The 20,468-nt window shown below is 31.8% G+C and overlaps 1 pseudogene; it reads left to right on the plus strand.

The window, feature by feature from the left end:
* The first annotated feature begins 14,756 nt into the window (after window positions 1–14,756).
* Window positions 14,757–18,721, plus strand: LOC129892701 (uncharacterized; annotated as a pseudogene).
* Window positions 18,722–20,468: the final 1,747 nt, after the last annotated feature.

The following is a 20,468-nucleotide window of genomic DNA, read 5'->3' on the forward strand; positions in this document are numbered from 1 at the left end:
TATACTTATCCAAATCAACATCTTGAACAATTACAGGTTTTGTGTCATGACACGAATTCGAGTGTGATGACACTCGTCTCAATCCATTAAGACAAGTCACCCTAAAATTCAATGGAAAATAAATGCGGAAGTAAATGAAATAAAGCAAGGTTTAACATAATGAAAATAGGTAAATAATCTGAAATCCCTAAAACTGGTTGTCACGTGTACAAGCCTCTAATACATTATCGAAATAAGAAAGAAAATACAATCACAATGTCGTTATCTCTAGAATAGGACTAAAACATAATACAAGAGTAAGAGGTGTTCGCAAGATGGATGCAACAGCTACCTCAACACTCGAAATGATAGCTTCGGATGTGGTAGGAAACACTTGGAGTTCAAGAAGGTCCGGGATCACAATCTACACAAGTGTAGAAGTAAGGGGTGAGTACCAAACAACATGGTACTCAGCAAGTGAACAAGTAAAACTACGCAAAGCTCAATAGATTACAAGTACTTTTGTCATCCTAACCGAACCTCCTTAACTACAACCTGCATAAAACCAACTTAACTCTACACTTTGTACAATAATAATAATAATAATAATAATATAGCCCACGAATACTCATCAATAGTCTCATCAAATGAATCATATCAAGTCGAGTTCAGCATATATAGAGCAATAAGGGGTAAATATGAATTCACAAATATCAAAAAGGTGTGATGCAATGAAATGAAATGATGCATGTCAATCCTGTCGGTACACATCCGCTAAATCACAGTCTTAAACCCATGGGGGCCATTTCTGTAGATGTAACCTGCCACGGAGCGTGTGACCCGTCAACTCAATATACATATCCTACCACGGAGCGTGTGGCCCGATCCCTTTGTTTCATAATACCTACCACAGAACGTGTGGCCTGACCCCTTCTTGTTTCATATCATTTCCAGTCTAAGCACATATATCAAAATCAATGTAATCAATTCATTTTCATATAATTCACGATAATAGCATGATATCAACAATAATTTTCACATCTCATATCAATATAGTCATTTCACATGTCAAAGATAAGTCAATAATCACATCACATTGATCACACCAATACACGTTATTAGATTGTCATTTTATACCCCTCATCTCCATTTTTAAGGTCAATCATACACTCAATAACCAGTCCAATTCTCATTACTCCCAACGCACATAACAAGGAAATACTAGCATCTATAAGCTTAAATGGAGGTTTAGAAGTTTACTTGCGTCAAATAATCAAACAATCACTCCGGGATTTGAGCCTTCCCCTTTTGTTGGGCTTCCAAATCAATGTAATTTAATCAAATAAATAATCACAATAAAATTTCAAAATTAACAACACTCATATTACTATATGTCTAGTCTAGATCCAAAAACTCACACAAATCTATACTCAAGTCCTAAATATCAAGTCCAGGGTTAGGTCTCAATTCCTCCAAACATCATAAATTTAATAGAATTCATATGGCATAATACACATAATATTTAATTACCTATCTCAATATATCCAAACTTAATTCATAATCTAATAACAAAATAATAATAGTTAAAATTGAAGCTGAGTCACGTAAACTAACACTTATCCATGTAAATCATGAACTAAACCACAACAATATACAGAAGATTACCATATAAATAATTCATTCTTATCACCTCAACCCCAATGATTAATCTATAATAATTTCCCAATGATTTGCCCTATAATGACCACTAATGCCTCATTGAGAATTCCACTATAATACTCCAGCATACGGCTAAGAAAAAACATTCATAATTTTCTCTAAAAATTGCATTTGCCATGCAATCTCAATCATTAACCAATCAGTGATTTGCTATTTACAGAAGAGAAAAGAAATTAAATGGGAAAAAGCTATGAAAAGGTTTGGCAAACCTGCAGTTGTTGCCTTCGATGTGCGGCGTTCAGTTCCTCTTTTTTTCTTTTTTCTTTTTACTTTCTCAAATTATGATTTAACAATATTAAACACCACTAATTTATTTAATATATATGGGTAAGTGGTACAGGATCTTAAATAAATTAACAACTTAGCTCACCAATTAAATTAATTATCTAAAATCATCTATCAACTAATTAACCGTAGTTACTGAAAAGTCTAAAATTTTTGATTGATTTAAATTTACAAAAAGGTATTTATTATAAAATAAGGACTCGTTCTCAAAATGACCTAACGAGTCATTACATTTTGAATTTTATTGATTATTGTTCTTCATAATTACAATTTGATCAGTATCTTAATTGTTCATTTTAACTACATCATAATATTTCCTTCTCCTCTTCTTTTTTTGTGCATATGTAAATTTTTGTTTCTTCCTTTTCCTTTCCCCAAATATCCAAGTTAATTTGTTTTTCTTTATTTTAACTTTTTTTTGTTCTCTTTCGTGTTTGCTTCCTATTTTATATATCTCTTTCATGTTTATTTTTTATTTTATTTATTTGTTTCATGTTTTATTCCTCTTTTATCTATCTTTAATTTTCTTTTTTACAACAGATAATAATCATAGGAAGCACGACTTTGTATGCAAGGCTGCAGTGTCAAAGGGTATACAAATCATAAGTATGAGTAGATATTTTAATATCTGACTGAGTAGTTCAATAGGATTTCAATTATTAAAATAAGTCTTTATTGATTGATTTATAGATCTTAAGCATCTTTTTGTTGAGGATCCATAAAATTGCTCTATCCTCTTATGCTATTTTTACGTATTATGGGTTCTCAAATTTTAGCATTTTCTACACAAGTCAAAACGTCCCTATTATTCAGATTCATGGGTAGATCAAGTCACTTGTATAATAGGCATGCGCATGCTCATTTCTACATCATACACTTGAGTAAGTTGACAATGAATTCAAATGAACATGTGAAATTAATGTTGAAGTAGATTTTTCAGTCCTCTTTATGATGAAAATCATTCAAAGATTTACCAAAGGACCGAACGAGCAAGAAAGGGCCCCTTATTATAGATAGGGTTGCTGGACCAACAGATTGTTGGATTGGCACCCCAGACGAGAAGCTCCACCGTATTACCAAAAAGCAGGCATTTGAAATCAACAACGATGTCTTGGGCTTCAAGTGGGAACTGTCTCATCCATCTGAACAAGACAATTGAATGAATGCCGTTGACCAGCCAGCTAATGTGGTTGGGCCATTTGATGGACCAAAGTAGTCTACTGTTCTGTCAATCGGGAAAGATTTTTGGTGACAAGACCAAGTTCTAAACTTCCTTCAAACAATATTAATCCTCGACCAAATGAGAGTAAAAAAGTGCCAAGAATCTAGAAGGAAAGACAACAAAATTACCAATTGATTTCATAATTTAGATTTGACAAGATTTGTGTATTTTTTTAAAAAATATTTTTTATTATATTTAAAATAAAGAGAAGGAATTCATTCTTTTATAAGTAATATTACTTTTACAATGAATATATAAATCTATATACACATAATTCAATATATATACTTTTAAACTCAATTTCAATTATTTTAGAAAGATCATTGTTTAAACTTGCCATTAACTCATTCCAATCATCTATTTGTTTTTAAAAGAAAAGTATAAATTAAACCACAAATTTGAATGATCTGTTTTAAAATTAAAAAAAAATTAAAACTTTAGTTTTCTTATTTAAATAAAACATGAATGTAAAAATTGAGTAACCAACTTAATATTACCATGTTCCTTTTTCCTCTAAAATTAAATTTTTTATTTACAAATTAAATTTAAATAGGCAGCTTTAAGACTTCCCATTACATTCATTTATCACAATCTCAAAAAAATTGATTAACAAAAAATTAATAAAATAAATTTTTATTTTGAAATAAACCACTTTTAACTGATTTTTCCATAGTTTTATTTTTTAAAATAAGAAGTATGAAGTTTAAAGTAGTTTTTTTGTTTAAAAAATAATTTATTTTAGAAAAATAAATTAATCACAAAATTATTTATATATAATAGGAGAGGTAAAAGCTACCAAGTGTTAGTACCACAAAAAAATATTTATTATTAAATTAAAAATTTATTTATTAAAAAATACTGACTTTGAATGAAGTGTGAAACTTAATTTAATTTTATCGCACGTTTCAAGACATTCTAAATTAAACATGCCACTACACTCTATTTGTATTTTTGAATACAAAGTTATAATTTAAAATAAAATATGATATATAATTTAACTTATGAAAAAAAATCAGCAATCAAATAAAAAATTTAGAAATAAATTTAATTTCAGGATTAAGAAAAATGCATATTTATGTATCTTAAATTAAAAATAAATAATATGTAAAGATGTTAGGTAAAGTGCCAATCTATTAAAAAGTTATATAGTAATGTCTTAAAACTACTAATTAATGAATAATGTAATAATTATTACGTCAAGTCAAAATTAGAAAATAAGCTATAAATTATAGTGTGATTTTTTTTTTAAAAAAAGGACTTTCTTTTAAATGAGAAAATGTTTTTTAATTATAACTAGCAAAATCTTAAATTGTGTATAACACATAACTCAAATTTCAATAAATACAAAGAAGGGGGGACGGGGAGGGGGAGATTGTTTTGAAAATAAAGTAGTTAGTTAATGTACATATAATTGTCCATGGATTAAAGAAATGTGAACAATAAAATAAAAAATAAAAATAAAAAACTCACGAGTAAGCAAAATAAATATATCGATTTTATATTAATAAGAAGAGCATTTGATAATTATATTAAGCCAAATGATAAGCTAATAGAAATTAATATTAACAATATAATTATTTAAAATAATGAACATTGAACAATATAATAAATAAATATATGGATCTTAATGCTTTTTCTCTCTCTAGATGCTCTCATGGCACGATAGTTAACGTGCATAGAGATGATAGCTACGACGAGAGAGAGAGGACGTGGTCGTGGACGAAAAATACCATTACTAGCACTAGGAAGCTCAGTGGAAGCTAGAGTGATTGAAGAGGTGGAAGCAATACAAGCACAATCTAAACCCTCATTAGTGAATGAAAGGGAGAATGCTAATATAGGAACTTCGTCAAGGTCTTTGGTAGCTAGGAGGTTGAATCTGAGTGTAACTCCTCCACCTACTACAGAATCTAGAGGGCCCCCAGATCCAGATTATTTACGTGGAGGTAAGAAAGCTGAACTCAATGTAACAGTAACTAGATGATCTACAGTAGCTGAAGCTAAATCAACTAAGAGTGTGATTGAGGAAGAACATACTGGTGTCTTACGGCAAAATAAGGGCTTGGAGAAGTTTAAGGATGCTGAGCACATGGATCCTTGGACGAACATATTCAGCAGCAATTGAGTAGCAAATAATGGTATGAACTTAGCCTATTTTCCTCCATAAATTATTGATGGACAAACCACGGTTCAACTGGAGGAGAAAGATGTCCAAACTGAATAGGAGAAATGGAAATGTGCCCTTATTGTATATGTTATTGGCGAATGTCCTTAATACAATACAATAAATAAGTATATTATTATGAACTGGACTACAGTGACTAAACCAGATGTATATCTTCATGAAGAAGGGTATTACATAATATAATTTCAATCAATCAGTGATATGAAGAAGATATTATATAATGGTCCATATACCATTAACCACAGGCCTATGATACTAAATTAGTGGTGTCCTAATTTTGATTTTGGTAGTGAATTCCTAGTTGAAATTCCTTTGTGGGTGACCTTTCCCAAACTACCTCTCAACTGTTGGGGTGTGGAATCTTTAAGCAGAATAGGGATATAGTTGGAGTACCATTTTTTGCCGATGAATGTACAACTAAGCAAATAAGAATCTCGTATGCTAGGATGCTAATTGAAGTGAATGTTACTAAGGACATTCCTCAACAAATAATTGTTATGAATCTTAATAGGAAGACGTTTCCCCAATTAGTGGAGCTTAAATGGAGACCTCAGTATTGTGATAAATGCCAAAAGATTGGTCATCAATGTTCCAAGTCTATAATAGATAAAGATGATCCTTCAAAGAAGAGGAGACCAGGGAAGAAGGTAACTCAGGCTTGGCAATATAAAGGGCCTATTCAGCCACAGGAGCATCCTGCTGAGGCTAATATAGAACAAGATAAGACACTTAATCAACACAATACAGATGAGAAGATGGGACAACCAGAGAAGGGGCTAGCTACAACCATTCACACACCAAATGAGATAAATTAGTATAATTTTAGGCCAAATGCAAGATACACCAATACATAATTCAATCTTACTAATTTCCTTATGCTAGCTACTATACCAACTAAGAAGGATTTTGAGAGTCTAATGCATAGTAAAGTAGCTTCACTGCCTGTGGATAAAGGTGGAGCTTCAAAAACTTACTAATGAAGTGGTTATTCTGAAACTTGAAAGGTGTGAATAAAAGATATAAACAAAAGGAGCTTAAGACTTATTTGCAGAATAATAATAAAAAACTAGCTAGACTTATTAGAACATGGGTGAAAGAGCATAACATGAAGGCTATTAGTAAAGGGATAGCACCAGGATGGGAAATTCTAAATAACTATAACACAACACCCAATGGAAGGATATGGTTGATATGAGATGAAAATTGGTACGAAGCCAATTTCATAAGTAGTACAACATAAGTGTTGCATTGTTGATCAGAGATAAAACTAAATATTAACAGTTTATGTTGTCAGTCATTTATGGGTTCAATACTATAGAATAAAGGAAATATTTTGTCACGCCCCGAGAGGGTACCCTAGGTATGACCCGCACTCAGAAATTATCTCTAGCTCCGAGAGAACCACTTGGTCTCATCACTCATTCATTCATCAGCGGAAGACTTAAGTGAAAATAGAAATACTTATGTGGGCTAGCCATCATCAATATCAAAGGAAAGAAATAATCTGTAAAAGAAGTAGTTTTAAAGAAGAACTATTACAATTACATCATCAAACTCTATCTACGAATCCTCTAACACTATCAGACGGTGCCAATGACATGTCCATGGCTACCTCAAAAGAAACATCATACTCAACAATTATAAAAGGATAAAGAGTTCCTCAGAATACAAAGAATCACCAAATAGTTGGAAAGTAATGATCTTCAACGATGCGCCTGTTGAGGATCTCTAATACCTGTTTCTGCATCATAAAATGATGCAGGTCTAATGAAGTCAATACATGGAATGTACGAGTATGTAAAATGACATGAAAGTAAGGACAGATATCAAGAAACTCCTCTCAGAAAGACTCAGATCAGATTTCAACATCATCTCAACATCAATATGTAATGCAAGTTTAAAAATAATAATAAGCAATGCTTACTTAGTTGACAGTTTCTCTAACCGACAATCATCACTTATGAGCTAGTGATAATACAATGAAGCAATGTCGTTGCCATATCCATCCGATATCTTGCCAAGGTAAAGGATATCACCATATTGGATCCAATCATCAAAGTCCTCTTTTTGGGACTTAAGAGGCATAGACTCCATCCTATGCTGGCTACATAGTTCTAGAATTTGATTCAATTAAACTTTTATCCAATCCGGTGCTCAATATTACTCCTAAAATATATTCTCATATTAACCTCATCATCTAGTCTTATTGGACTTTTATTTAAAAACATCAAACTCATATCATTACTTCTTCATCAATCATTACACTTCAAAACATCATTAACATCTTGCTCAAACATCATTTAATCCAAAGAATCAAATTTATTTAAATTCAATTCTTTTGCTCTTTCAAAGCTCAATAAAATACATATATAGTATTAATTCAAATTATTCTTTTTGTCAATAAATACTAAAAGTCAATATTTTTACTCAAAACAGGCGTAAGAATATTCATAAACATCAAATCAGTTAGGATTCATGAAAAAGTAGCCACGAACAATAATTCCAATAATATGAGAGATAATAATAATAATAATCTCAATGCATAAATATATCTAACTCAATAGAAGAAGAATTAACTCATTTAGAATTCAAGAATTAGGGTAAAACTCAACTATAAATCAATTACGATGAATTTAAATATTAGGCGCATGGACGAACTCAATCCAATGCTATGAATAGCCTTACATACATGGAATTCAAAACTTTACTCCAAATTGAAGAACTCAATGAACACTTTTGAACCCCTAGTCCTCTTCTCCTCACCGGAGCATTTGTGTACAACCTGGAGTATAAAAATTATCGAAATAATATTTAAACACTACTAAAAACTAAAACTATATTTGATAATGAGTAAAAGTGTATAGAGAGAAGAGTTGCTTGAAAAAACTTGATGAATAAAATGAGGAAATAAGGTGGGTATTTATAGGTATGGAGGAGAGACCTAACAATAAATAAAAATAATTACAAAGGATGATCTTGAAAATTCAATGGAGGATTGTGATCTCATGGATGATGTCGAATGGAGGACTATTGATGTCATGGTGATGTCAGTGGATCTAGATCTTTCCATGATTGGTGAGATGAACCTTCTTGTAACGAAATATCCTTTTTCGGAGCTTCGTTTGAACAAGATAACTTCCTCATTAGGATTTGGTGTCTTCATATGAATTGTAGATCTAGTAGTCCAATTTAAGATACTTTAAGAATCAACCGATTTGGAGCATCCTACGATGAGATATGATTTTTCTTCTATAAATACTCTATTTCATCACAACACCATCTTTTGTAAAAATTAATTTATTTGATTTACTTAGCCTCCGAATATTAAGGTGTGGTCTTCAAGAAAGTTGTAGGTAATGATGTTGGGGTTATTTAAAATTTCAATCACCTAATTTAGACTATCCTATTAAAACGTTATGCTAAAAATACAGAAGAAGTATCATTTTCGTTAAGAATTAAAAAATCCCATACAATATTTTTGGGGGTGTTACACATCTATGGCGGGATTTGAACACACAAGCACAAGGTATTTCTCTACCTTGGCTCATAGCTGGTGATTTCAATGCTTTATTCACTCCACAGGATAAGCTAGCTGGGGCTTTAGTTACTGTAAATGATGTTAAAGACTTTGTGGAATGTGTGCAAACTATTGCAATTAATGAATTGCCATGGATGGGGAGCTACTACTCTTGGACTAAGAAGTAGCATGAGTCAGAAATGATATCAAGTAGAATTGATAGAGCCTTTGATAATTATGAGTAAATGGTACAATAGGGACATGTTACCACCGACTATGGGAATCCTGGTATTTCTAATCATTGCCCTATGTTGCTCACTCTACAAGAACCTCAGAATTATAGTAAGGTGAACTTCAAGTTCTTCAATATGTTGGTTGAACATGACACCTTCTTGTTTATGGTTGACACCACTTAGAAGAAGAAGTTTAGCGCTAACAACATGAAAAGTCTAGGGTTCAAGCTAAAGGACCTAAAACATGGGTTGAGGAAGCTAAATAATTCTGAATTCAAATATATTGGCAAGAGGATAGAATAGGCCAAAAAGGATCTTAATAGAATATATGAGCATACAGCCCTCCAAGTTACTGATGAATTAATTGATCAAGAAAAGGAGATGCTGATGAAGCTGAAAAAATGATCTTTGATAGAAGAGAGTGCATTAAAACAAAAGTCAAGATCAAAATGGATTCAGCTAGGGGATGCTAACAACAAATATTTCAGTGCTATCATAAAAGAGAGAAATCAGAAGAAACAAATAAGGAACATTACCTCTCTTTTAGGACAAAGATTGTATGAGCCTAAAGATATTCAAAATGAATTTGTCCAGTTCTATAAGGGGCTTATGAGAACCTCAACAACAAATCTACCAATCATAGAAATTCAGGTTATGAAAAAGGGTCCAGTGTTGACTAGACACCAAAGAATTAAACTATGTGTAGACATATCAGAGAAGGAGATTCATTCACGATTGCAGTCCATTGGGAATGACAAGGCACCAGGTATTGATGGTTATAATGCATTTTTCTTTAAACAGACATGAAAGATCATCAAATATGAAGTTATTATGCAGTACAAAGTTTTTTTTTTCTACTGGAAAAATTTATAAATCTGTTAATTGCACCTTAGTATCTGTTGTCCCAAAAGTGAATAGTCACAACAATGTGAAAGAGTTCAGACCTATTGCATGCTGTACTGTATTATATAAAATCATCTTCAAGGTATTGACTAAAAGTCTACATGATGTTATCCAAACTATCATAAGTGAAAGCCAAGCTGAGTTTATCCTAGGGAGGAAAATTTCTGATAATACACTGCTTGCACATGAGTTGGTTAAAGCCTACACTAGAAAGAATATTTCACCTAGATGTATGCTGAAAATCGACCTTCAGAAAGCTTATGATCCAGCAGAATAGGGCTATTTATAATAGATGATGAAGGATTTGGGGTTCCCTGATATGTTTACTCAATGGGTAATGATTTGTGTGAAGACAATTATCTACTCTATTATTGTGAATGGGAATACCTCTCAGGCATTTGCAGCTGCTAAAGGACTTATATAAAGGGGTCCAATGTCTCCATTTTTATTTGTCATTGCAATGGAGTACCTCAGTAGATCACTCAATGGACTCAAAAACGATAAAAACTTTCAAATTCCATCCAAGATGTTCTAAATTAGTAATTACACATTTATGCTTTGTAGATGATCTCTTAATCTTTTCCAGAGGTGACCTAAACTCTATAAAGACTTTATAACAATGCTTCTCTCAATTTTATCAGACTTCATGGTTGCAAGCTAACTTGAACAAAAGTTTCATCTATTTTGAAGGGATGGCACTAGAGGATAGACAATAAATCACACAATAATTTGGATACTCAGTGGGGGAACTATCTTTTAAGTATCTTGGGATTCCATTGTCCACAAAGAAGCTATCTATATTGCAATGGTATCCTCTCATTGAGAAAATAATGGCAAAGATAAACTCTTGGACATCTAAAAAATTGTCTTATGCTGGCAGAACACAATTAGTTCAAACTGTGTTATTTGGGGTTCAATAATACTGGGCACAACTGTTTATTATACCTACTAAGATTATCAAGTTAATTGAATGCTTATGTAAAGGCTACCTATGCTCTAGGGAAGGTTATCTAACCAAGAAGGCTCGAGTTGCCTGGGATAGAGTGTTGTCCCAAAGCAGCAGGAGGTATGGGAATACTTAATTTGCAGCTGTGGAATAAGGCAGCAGTAGCTCAAATATGTTGGAATCTTGCACACAAGAAAGATAAGTTGTGGATAAAATAGATCCATAACTTATATATAAAGGGTTAAAACATATGACAAATACCAAGACAATCTACTTGGATGGTCAAGGAAAGTCATGGAAGCTAAACAGGTAGCTGATCAAATGCAACATGCAAGGAGTAAAAGAGGTAGCATGATAAGGCAAACATACCTTCATATACTAGGGGAGAAACCAAGAAGGCAGTGGAAATGCCTTATGCTTAGGAATACAACCAGACCTAAAGCTTATTTTATCATGTGGCTCATGCTCCACAAGAGATTATTAACTGTAGACAGATTAGCTAAATGGGAAATGAAAGTGTCCAAGAAGTGTATGTTATGCCAAATGACAGATAAAACCATAAAGCATTTGTTTACTCAATGCCAATTCTCAATCGACCTATGGAACAGGTTACATGCATGGAGCCGCAACCATGATCTTGTTCCTACTAATTGAGATCAGTTTTTGAAATGGAGTATCCAGCATGAAAAAGAAAAGTCTGCAGCAGCTCAAATCTTTAAGATCATCATGGTAGAATGTGTGTATAAGATATGAATTGAAAAAAAACAATTGAGTTTTTGGGAAGAAGAGTAACAATGTAAAGTATATGGCCAAATAGATAGCCTATATCACTATTGTTAGATCTAAGTCCAGCATAAAGAATGTATTGAATAGCTTTACTTTCTGAGCAATATGAATGTTAGAGCTCTTCTCTGCTAAGTCTCAAGTCTGAGAACAAAAGCATGATGTGATAGCTGCTTGTTTTATAGTGTTTGCTCTTGGTAATTAAATACTACAGTTAGTTATCAAAAAAATATATGAGACATGAAAATTATTTGATAATCACATGATTCGTTGTATCTATTCATATAGAATTGATTGGGGGAAAGGGTTAGAGAGTACATTCCATTGAGAAACAAATACAATAGTTTGACTTTTATAATGTAATATGATTTAACATACTCAAAGAAGATATCAAAATGTAAAATAATTAAAAATAATATTTTAATTTTATCCCCGCATCGCACGGGTATATATACTAGTATATATTAATTGCATAATTTTTAATTTTTAAGAATAAATTGTTTGTTTACAAAAAATAACATTCATAAGTGTAAAGAATATAAAAAATGGCGTATAAAAAAATTTGAGGAATATTTTTGTCATTTTAACTATTTCATCTCGAAGAAGTTATTTCAGAATTGTTATTCCACCCAAAAATAGAAATAATTTATCTAGTACTAATTATTAATTTTAAGTTAAACAATCCCAAACTATAAAGAGTTAAGAAGTACTAAAAATTTATCCCAAATTTATCTTTCTTTATCCATCACACCAAATACATCCTTAATATTATTACTTTCATTCCCTTTCCCTCTCATATATAAATTGAATATCTATATTAAAGGTGTTCATGATCTAATTAAAAATTAAAGCAAATCAATTAAAATAAAAAAATATATCAGCTATTAATATTATTAAGGGTAAATTACCCTTTTACACATATTCCCCTAATATATTTACTTTTACTCCCATATACACCAAAAAATTTCCAAATTCCCTCATTTTCCTTTCTCTCTCTAAACCTCACTCATACATCCGCCCTCTTCCTTCATTCTTGCCCTAATTTGCTCTAGTTAATTAGTTACTCTTCAACTGTTAATCAATTTCAAGGTTCCAAATAAGGTACTGTATCAATCTTTCCTTATATAGAATTTTAATTCATCCCCATTCAATCTGATTTCTCCTAAAATTTGTATATTTTGATTTCTTCTGAAAATCTTTGAAAAATCTTCTAAATTTTTATCATTTGCTTTCTTCTATAAATCTTTCTATTTTTGTTTCTCATACCTTCAATTATACATATGGAATCCGTTCATGGTCTCAAATAGTCCACTAAAAATCAACGAATTCTTGTTTCTCCTGGTTCTGATTTGTCTTGGGAAGGTTACGACGAAGTTAGATCCAAACATCGTAACGATCCAACAGTGATGAATAAGCTATGTGAGAATTTGAAGTCGAAAGCTACAGTTAAACATGCACCCAATGAAATATACAAAAAGATTGAAGGGGTTACAACACGCCCTAATCTCTCAAAGGTATGTGTTCAATTAAGTTTTTTGTTTTAGAATGAAAATTTTATGAAGGTTTTAATGATTCTGATACATATCATTTATGTATCAGATACATAATATCTTTTTAAAAGGAAATCTTTTTGGAGATTTTCTATTTCTGATACATCATGTTTAAGTGTCAGTTTCTGTTGTTTTAATTTTTAATGATTCTGATACATATACATTTATTTATCAGATACATAATGTCTTTTTCAAATGTATTTTTTTTTGGAGATTTTCTATTTCTGATACATCATGTTTAAGTGTCAGTTTCTGTTGTTTTAATTTTTAATGACTCTGATACATATATATTTATGTATCAGATATATATTTATGTATCAGATACATAATGTCTTTTTCAAATGTAATTATTTGAGATTTACTATTTCTGATACATTATGTTTAAGTCTCAGTTTCTGTTATTTCAAGTTTAATGATTCTGATACATCTACATTTATGTATCAGATACATAATGTCTGTTTCATATGCAATTTTTTGAGAATTACTATTTCTGATACATCAAGCCTCAGTATTTGTTACTTCAAGTTTTAATGATTCTGATACATATACATTTATGTATCAGATACATAATATTTTTTTCAAATGCAATTTTTTGGAGATTTACTATTTCTGATACATCATGTGTAAGTGTTATTTTTTGATGTTTCAAGTTAATGATTCTGATACATATACATTTATGTATCAGAATATAATATATAATTATTTCTGATACATCTTCTGTATGTATCAGAATCTCATCTCATGCATCAGATATTTTAATGCATATGATACATCGTATTTATGTATAAAGTTCAAGTTGTATTTAACCATTTTTATGTCAACGCAGAGAATGAAATACGTCATCAAGAAGATCCCGTCCCACCCATTGAGATTCGGAACGACATATAGGGCTAATTTTCTTGATGATTTTGAATCATCAATAGGTGAAGAAGGTATAAAGTTATTTAGGCAATCCATATTTGGTCACTACTTAGATATGCCAAAACTGCAACTTTCAAGGGCAAATCATCAAATGCCTCTTACTTCTTGAGGTAGACAAAAAAAAATAAAGAAGAATTGCACATTCGTCATGTGCAGGGTAATATACTGCGATTTACAATAAATGATTTTGCTATCATTACTGGTTTGCGATGTACCGATAATATGAATGACTTCAAGTATTCTGATGATCAAACAAGTAGATTATTGTCTTTATATTTTCCTGGTGCCAAAAATGAGGTCAACAAAGCTCGTTTCGTTGAGCGTTTTCTGGTTGGAGGATGGAAAACAAACGAAGATGTTGTTCAGATGGTCATTCTCTATTTCATCCATACTTTTGTTTTTTCTCAACTAGGTGATGCACCTATATCAGTTGATGATTTTAAGATGGTAGAAGATGGTAGTTATGAGCAATATCCATAGGGGAAAATAGCATATTCAAAATTGATAAAAGGAATGCGTCAGGAGTTTTCAAATGCCAAACAAATGTATCGTCTAGGCAGCATGCCATACGCTCTGAATGTTTGGATATATGAATGTGCATCTCAAGTTCCCTCTGAAATTGCTGTAAGAGTGGGTAATAAAATTCCCAGAATTCTTAACTGGCGTGTTGTCGCCGTGAAGCCAAAATTTGAGACCTTCATGTCTACCATCTTCAGTGAGGTAATGCTTTGAATATTATTCGTTTATGCACTGATTCATTATACATAAAATCTAAGATACATTATATATTCATGACCTTGATACAGTATAATTTGATTCATAAAGTAGATGTATCAGCTCATATATTTATGTATCATGATATAAATATATCAAGATATAATGTATCTGATACATATACTTTATATAACCTTTCTGATACATATAATTGTATGTATCAGAAACTCATTTATAAGTTTTTATAGCTCATGAAAACTCTATATTATGTATCAAATTATAATGTATCAAGAATTACATCTCATGATACATCTGCATGTATGTATTAGATAATGTTGTTTTTCTATCAGTTTAGCATGTATGAAGGATTAATGTTTCTGATACATCATATTTATGTATCGGCATTAACATGTATCAATTATTCAATTGTTTTCTGACAATCAATCAATATTTTTTGCAGTATCCATGCTCCAACATTGTCCAATCTCAACATGAAATGGAATCTATTGTCGTTCATGACAGCCAACAGAAACCTGAAGCTTCAACATCGGCTGCCAAGGTCAATTTCAGAAAACCTCATGAAGTCCCTGGATTTGAGGACTTTTCAACAACAACACCCACAGAATTATTAAAGAGATCCAGGGATGTCGCTGATACATCTTCTCCACCTCCTTCCAAGAGAATGAAGACTTCCCCTGCTAAAAAGCCAATTCAAGTAGAAACAACCAATATGCACAAGGATTTCATACCACCAAATGAATCAGAAAAGCCTGTTTCTCCTGACAATGAACCAGGGGCGAAGTCACCAAATGAATCAGAAAAGACTGTTTCTTCTGACAATGTACCAGGGGCGAAGTCAGCTGTAGGAGGTGAATCTTCCGGTCATTCGGATCAAATTATTCATATGCAATTTAAAGCATTGAAGAAGTCCATAAAGAAGTCTCTAAAGAGATACGTAAGTTTTTAATTTAAGATGATTCGCATACAATATACTTTTAATTAGGTGATACATTCTGATTTTTCATATACATGTATCAAGGTTGACCAGAAGTTCAAGCGTTTGGAGAATAAAATGGATTCAAATCACATTGATCTTTTGAAAGCCATCGACAGTATGGCGAACCGAATGACTGGCACATCATCTCAAGTTAAAAAAGATGATTTTGATCAAACATTCCATGTGGTTGAACAACAAGAAGCACCTACTGGATTGGAGGTGCACAATTTTGCAAATAAATCTGACCCATCCCAAAAAAATAACAAATCTAATGTCCAGGAAGATATTAAGGTACATACATCATGTAATATTTGATATTTATGCTTTTAAACTTCTGGATACTTTTCATTGTCATGTATCAAATATAAATGTTATTATGTTTTCAGGGACCTGAACCATACACCATGATAAATCAGGTGGACAATATATCGGAACAAAGCATTTCAGTAGATGTTCCTGAATTATTTGATCAGCAAGTTTATTATGATACATTAAAGGTAATGTATCAGAAACAAATTGATGAACAATTTGATTCTATATATATATTTTGTATAAGCTCAACCTCTTTAAATATATATATATATAGACATTTAGTACATATATGTCATAAGTAAATGTTATTATGTTTCCAGAAGATGAACCATCCGTCAAGATACAAAAGGTGGATGATGTATCACAATATAACATTGTATCAGATGATGTATGATATCTGCACAATTTTTATTAAGAAATTGGTTTTTAAGATAATGTATTATATCCACAGTTTTTTATTAAGTAATTGTTTTTTTAACATTTGTAGGAACCGAAAACATTAAATTTTACACCACAATTGAAGGATGTATCAGCACATCAAATAGAACCACAAAGAGCAGATACTGATCAACTTATTGCTGATTCTGATACACTACATGTAATGTATCAGATACATTACTGAGATAAAGTCAACATTATTAAGTTTTTTAATGACGTTATACATTACGTGTAGAACACTGGAAAGAAAGATGAAAGAGTAGCCGATGTTAAAACTGACAAAGTAGAAGAGCAAGTTGAGGAGATTGAAAAAGAAAAAATCAAACCAAGCACATCAGAATCCAATACTTCAGCACCATTTTTGACCGAAACTCTGGATGTGATAGATGCTCTAATATACGGACTTCCATTACCAGCCATGCCATTGACAGCTGTTAGTCATGAGCAAGTTCAGGATGAATGTCTATAACGCGATAGCCAGCTACCAACCACTCTTCCATCAAAAGCTAATGTATTGTCTGACGATGCGAAGACACCATTTTGAAGAAGCAGGATTTCTTTGAAGATCTTACTGTCGCCGTATCTTTCAAACTTTGGGTCGAGTGAAAAGGGAAAGGAAAATCTATTAGCTGTTATGCATCAGACACACCCTTTTGAAGATTTTGGTATATGCTATCATCCCCCATCCGAGCTTGTCACAGACTACTCTCAATGGATAGATAAAGGACTTCTAAAATCACATGGCAACAAGTAAGTATGATATATTCAACTTATACCCATACAAGTCGTGTATTATGTTTGTTATGTTATTAAACTACAAGCTTTCATTCAGGAATTTGAAGGAGGATCATTACAGATCTAAGTGCTCTTCATTCAGCTTTAAAAAAATGGACTTTGTTGTGGCATTTCCTAAAGATAAGAACTGGTTCTACCTAATGTCATAGCCGAACAGATGCTGGAACGATGAGGTAAAAATTTCATCATAAATAATATGATACAACTCATACTAACTATCTGATACATACATATTAATGTATCTGATACATAGATAGATAAATGTATCTGATGCATACATAATCTGATACATGATGCTAGTTGTTATATAACTAATACTTTCTTAAAATGTACAGCACATCGATGTAATATTTTACTACCTTCGGAAGAAATCGAAGATGCAGTTGAGCAATCAGTATCGATACACAATGACAAACTGCATTTTCAAAAATTACATCGAATATGCACACACACGCTACTATCACCTTCCACCTAACATTTCTACACAAGAAGATATGGCAAGGGCCACTGTTACAGCTCATCACGAGAGATCCGTGAAGAACATAATAAGAGGTTTCTCAATACCAGCCGGTTTGCCCTGGCATTTGGTAGATGAGGTATACATTCCAGTAAACTGCGACAGGGATTTTCATTGGGTTCTTGCGGTAGTTGTGTTGAAAGAGAGGTTGATACGTGTGTATGATTCATCGCCTAGACGAAGAAGTAGCAACCCTTCCCAAGAGATTCCAAAGATAGCAACAATGCTACCAACATACCTGCAAGACAGTGGTTTCTTTGACAACAACGAACGTACTGATTGGTCGTCTCTTAATTCATACAAGGACAAATCAACCGATAACATGCTTGAACCACATCACCTATTTGCAATTGAGTATGTTGAAGGAATTGCGCAACAGGGAAGTGACAGCTTGTGAGTATTAACATCGGTTATGTATACCTAAATCATTCATATGTCAATTTTAATTTTTTTAAATTCGTGTATTCCTTTCTTTGCAGGGATTGTGGAGTTTTCCTGGCCATGTTTGCTGAATATCTTAGTGATGGAATTTCTATTCCAAATACCGAACTAAATACTAAATTCTTCCGTTCAAGATATGCCGCACTCTTATGGAGATATGGTTGTCAGAAGGCCGTGGATGGTTATGTTAGCGATAACGACGATCCAAAAAACCCTAGAAGAGACATCTCTCCAAACCAAGGAGAACTGATTGATGTCGAATAGTTTTTTTTTTATAGTAAACATTTTAGGTGATTCTGATTCTTTCAATGTATCTGATACATAAAATGTAATGTATCAGATTTTATATGTTTTAATATTTCCATACATCAGATTTACTATGTTTTTCTCTGGTGTCAAAATGGAATATAAAATCAAAGTTTATGTTTTATATTCTACTGTATCAAACTTGTATCGAGTATAATATTCATAAGTGTCACATTTTTTGAATTCTGATACATGAATCAAGTTTTATTTATTATGATACATCATGCACATGTATCAGATTCTCATTTCTCAATATTTAATAATTCCGATACATTAATTTTTTGCATAAGAATTCTATGTCTCAAGATTTAACGTATATGATACATCTTGCTTAGGTATCAGATTCGCATTTATCAAGATTTACTGCATATGATAATCTACAACCTATATCAAATAAGATCTTATGTATCACCCACAACTTTTGTGTAATTATGGTTGTCGAAAAGACAAGAATGTTTATGTTTGGGAAAATAACGATCCAAAAAATAAACCATGTGAGATTTCATTAATCCAAGTCAAGGCGAACCGATGGACGTCCTGTATTTTATTTTTAAAAAAATTATAGCAGTAAAATGTTCTAATCTTGATACATATCAACTGAAAAAAGATTTTTATATTTATGTCATGTGTCAAACTCAAATATAAAATATAATAATAAATGTTATTATATGATTCAAATAGAATGTATACCGAGATACCACAAATATCATATCTATTTAGGAATGAAATTACAAGTCTTTCTGTTGTGGCCTTCGTGGCCACAACGTCCACAAGAATTTGTGCTACTTGTTATCTTCTCACTAGCGAACTTTTTTCTCCCTTTCTTTGGTCTTCCTGGCATCCTTTTGTATATTGGCGGCAAGACAAATTCTTCCAAAATTTTCTTCGGAGCAGTCTAGTCTTTCTTATCTGGCATTGGAACCATTGGTAATTCATAAGTATTTGCCAACGCTTCTGGTTTGTAGTAATCAGAACAAAATGAGTGCAGGTCAGTAATGTTCTTGCTCTTCAACACTACAATTGCATGTGGACATGGTATCTCATCTAGTTGAAATCTACCACAAGTGCATGTTTTTCTCTCTAGACACACAATGTATCTTATACCTAATTCGTAAACAGAATAAAGATACTCTGATGAAGCAACAACCTGCAGGAATTATATTTCAAATATATGTATCAGTACTGCTTCCTCACATACACAACTATGTATCAGAACTGATGTAAAAGGGTAATAATTATCACAGGATATACATATCAGATGAATCAACAGCCAGCAAGAAATATATTTCACATATATGTATCAGAAAGTACGTATCAATTACAGAAATGATGTATCAGAACTAATGTATCAATATGTATTTTAAACATGTTATGTTTATATGTGTCAGTACTTATGTATCAACTACACATTTGATGTATCCGAATTGATATATTAGTGTATAATGAGCACAGGCTATACCTGAATGACGAAGCAACAAACTGATATAAATAAACTTCACATATATCTATTAGTACTTATGTATCATCTACACAACTAATGTATCTACACTGATGTATCAGTATATATTTAGAACATGTTATGCATAACTGATTAATCATCAGCCTGAAGGAAAATAATCTTTACATATATGTATCAGAACTTATGTATCAAATGTAGAACTTATGTATCATAATTGAAGTTTCATTATTTAATTAGCATATGTTA

The sequence above is a fragment of the Solanum dulcamara genome, chromosome 6 (genome assembly GCF_947179165.1).
Source record: "Solanum dulcamara chromosome 6, daSolDulc1.2, whole genome shotgun sequence".
In the NCBI taxonomy this organism is placed as follows: Eukaryota; Viridiplantae; Streptophyta; class Magnoliopsida; order Solanales; family Solanaceae; genus Solanum; species Solanum dulcamara.